This window comes from Schistosoma mansoni, chromosome 6, assembly GCF_000237925.1.
Source record: "Schistosoma mansoni strain Puerto Rico chromosome 6, complete genome".
Taxonomy (NCBI): domain Eukaryota; kingdom Metazoa; phylum Platyhelminthes; class Trematoda; order Strigeidida; family Schistosomatidae; genus Schistosoma; species Schistosoma mansoni.
Window position 1 is genome coordinate 278943 of NC_031500.1, and position 3730 is coordinate 282672.

A 3730-nucleotide genomic window follows, 5' to 3' on the forward strand; every position below is an offset into this window, starting at 1 on the left:
GTCCTGATTGCCACTTGCCACAATCATTTAAGTGATATTTTTGTATTTTGATTGTTTTTCAGTTTTGAAGGATTATGGAGTCAGTGGTAAGTCAAACTGTTTCATTAACATAAAAAATTGAATGTTCTCATTGTTAACCATAAATTGATTAAAAAAAGATTAAGTATCTATGGTAATGAGGTATGGCAACTTGGACCGATGCATATATGTGCCTCATCCTACGTTGTAGCTGACTGACTGATCTATCGTAATGAATAAATAAATACACTGATTCATAGTATTCTTACCGACTTGATCTCACTTAAAATACAGTTGATAACTACGTAATACTGCTCAGTTGATTTCATTTAATATGTGTTTTCAAAGTTGAATTTACGAGTCTATTTAAGCTAGACCAACACTGGAAACCTAAAAGCATTGGACGGATATTTTGTCATAGTATGGGACCCCTCAGCGGTGCGCATCCACGATACTGCTCTAGTGCTTCACTTGTAGACTACTGAACTGGTATCCAACATTGTTAATGTCCAACTTCAATCGATCCATGGTCTTTAGTGACGCTTCATCCACTGACAGAGATGAATAGCTCTCTCACACGCAATACGGATTGGACCCAACTGATCACATCTTCTAATTAGAACTCCAGTATATCCATCTTGAAGCTAGTCACTAGTGAGCACGTGATTATTGTGAGAATGGGGATTGTTGGAGATTGTAGTATTTTTAACAGTTGAATTCATGAGTCGATCTAAGTTGGAGCACCATTGAAAATCAGGAAGGACTGGATTTTGCTTTCGTCCTAGTATGGGACTCCTCAGTAGTGCACTTTAATATATGACTATCTAAAATATATCACTAAGGCTCAAACTCACTACCCTAAGTTATGAGCAAGAACCACTTCGTGATTACAATGTTAGGTATATATAGTTGCTATAAGGCCAATTAAAATAAGGGTTGCTCATAACTGTGAATAAATTGAAATTATATATGAATATCGTTGGATACCGACCCATTGGTCTAGAGGTTTAGCGTTCACACAAGACCGATGGTCCTGCTTTCGATTACCACGTATAGGATTGTGCACTTCTTAAGAGATCTCATGCTGAGAAGAAACGAGAGTCCAGTTCTTTCAGGCCCTTATTAAGGATCTACTTAAGATCAGTTCGTGACTTAATCTGTGAAAATAATACTAAACTTGATGAATAACAGTCATCCCACTTGTTTTATTTTAAGTTAATGAATGACTTAATCTGTTGAGAAGATTAATAAACTCTTGTTTTCACATAAATCTATAGTTTATTGTTGTTATGACAGTATTCTGATAACTTTTTCAAAAACAAAACAACTGAAATTATACTTTTGAAACAGACCCTGATAGAACATTAGAAACTGATTTGAGCGGCCACTTCCAACAGCTAATCGTTGCATTGCTTCAAGCTAAACGTGATGAAATTCCACTTAAAGATGTCAAAAATATTAATAAAACAGATCTGCAAAGTGTAGTTGATATAAATCAAGTTGAACAAGATGTTGAAACATTATGGGATGCTGGTGAAGCGTAAGTATCTTGCTTGTTCTTTTCAATTATCAAAAAATACTTTCAGTATAAGGTTGTGGAGATCGTTGAGTTTTTGATTGAGATCATGAGTCAATCAATATAAGACCAGCATCGAGAACCTTGAAGTACTGGTTGGCCGTTTCGTCCTAGTATGGGACTCCTCGGCAGTGCTCATGCTAGTCCAGTGCTTTCAGGTTTTTAATAGTAGTCAAACATTGATCGATTTATGATCTCAATCAAAAAAGTTTGTTTATATTTGTGAAAGTTGTTTCCTAACCGAATATTCTAAATACATGAACTTGAAAAGAAATGACTGAATTGAAAATTACCATTTTAGTTAATTGATTAGTTTGATTCCTTCTGTTACACAGTCAGAATAATCTCATTGGTTAGGCATTTTTTACTGAGGCAATCAGCACAAACTAATTGATTCTATTTGGAACTCTTCAGCTGAATGTGACTGCACCCCGAAGTTAATGTCTAATGCGGGACTAGAACCCAATACTGTTCGCTTTTAACGTCATTACGTTATCCACTTAGCTACTAAATCCTAATAGCCACTTGCTTGTGCAATAGGGTGAAGTTTCATTCATTGTTATATTGGTTGTTCGAATCCTCCTGTTGATGTTTAGAACCGTAATTGACTATATTGGAATGATTCGGGGGAGGGAAATATAGATACTTTTAACTACTTATCCAATCTTTAAGTACACTAACTGAAGTTTGATAACATCTTAAATCTCGTGTGAATGGATAAAAGAGGAGAGAGTTATTGACTTAATTTACCCATAGAACTAATTACATAAAAGAACTGAACAGAAATGTAATCGTGAGAACACTTTTTCCTCGTAGATAAATTATTGCATTCTATGTCTTTGTATTTTATTGAATATCAATCTCTGCTTTCTAATGATTCCTGTAGGCATCTAGGAACTGATGAAGATGCTATCATTAGGATCGTGGCCAAACGAAGTGTTTAGCATTTACAAGAAGTTTCTCGTCTGTTTGAAAAGGTTCGTCTTATTTCTGTGCAACATTATGCATTCACACGTAACATATTTAATTACTCATATTTATAAGGTAATGAAAGTGATGTCATCTCTGAGCTGTGAAGTTTTCATTGTTCTTCTGAATGGCATCATCAATACTTATCTGAAGGAGAAGTGAACCATTGGGATTTCTTCAAAATTGACTAGAAGCCTGTCTTGTTGACTTGGAATTCGAATGGCTAGTATCTGAAACTGTGCTATTATAGTACGCATGTTAATTTTGGTTGTTTTCTCTTTTAACTTGAGCTCTGACGTTTTACATAGTTTTTAATAGATGTGATCTATTCCGATATGTCTATCAATCGGTACTTGGTCGGAATCCCGGGCTTCTAAGAATTCCCTGGCTTTCTTTTTCTTTCCTCTGTCTAATATTTCAAAGTGTTCGCGACTGAACTCATGTCTCAGTGTAGATTATTCCATTCCTGAAAATGTATAATAAAAAATAAACAGTAGTGACAAGTTTCTTCATACTGTTTAAGGAATTTTCAATGGCACTCATCTAATTGCTAAGCTATTGAGTCACACTCTACCAGAATTAGGTTCGATCACATACATGTTTTTTGTTGTGCACGATCGAAGATTCTTAAGCGGATGAAACAGTGTGCTTTGGTTTTCAATCTCTTCCCAGATAATTGCAACTAGTGATATAAACAATAAACAATTTCTCAGAAAAAGAGGTTTCGTGGAGATTTTAGTAATTTAATAGTTAAGTTCATGGGTCAATTAGAACTAGGCCTTCATGGAAAACCTAGAAGCATTGGATGGCCGTTTCTTCCTAGTATGGGTGTCGTCAGCGGGGCGCATTCACGATCCTGCTCGTGAGATTCGAACCCAAGATCTTCGTCATCGTGCGCAAAGCTTACATGATCATAGTGTCAAGTGATGTGATTTTATGATACCTTTCACATCTCCCTTTTTGACTCGAGACCCCAATGACTCGTTGATCTCTCTTGCTTTTCTCACTTGGCTTAAAGAGTTCGGGGTTAACTCTGACAATCGTTTGCGTAGTTGAAGTTCTCTAATCTCTAACTCAATCTTTTCTACTTCCATTTCCCTAGAAACAACTCCGTCTTCTATGCTACATCTAGACTGTACATAGTTGTCCCTTACAGAACAGCTGTCT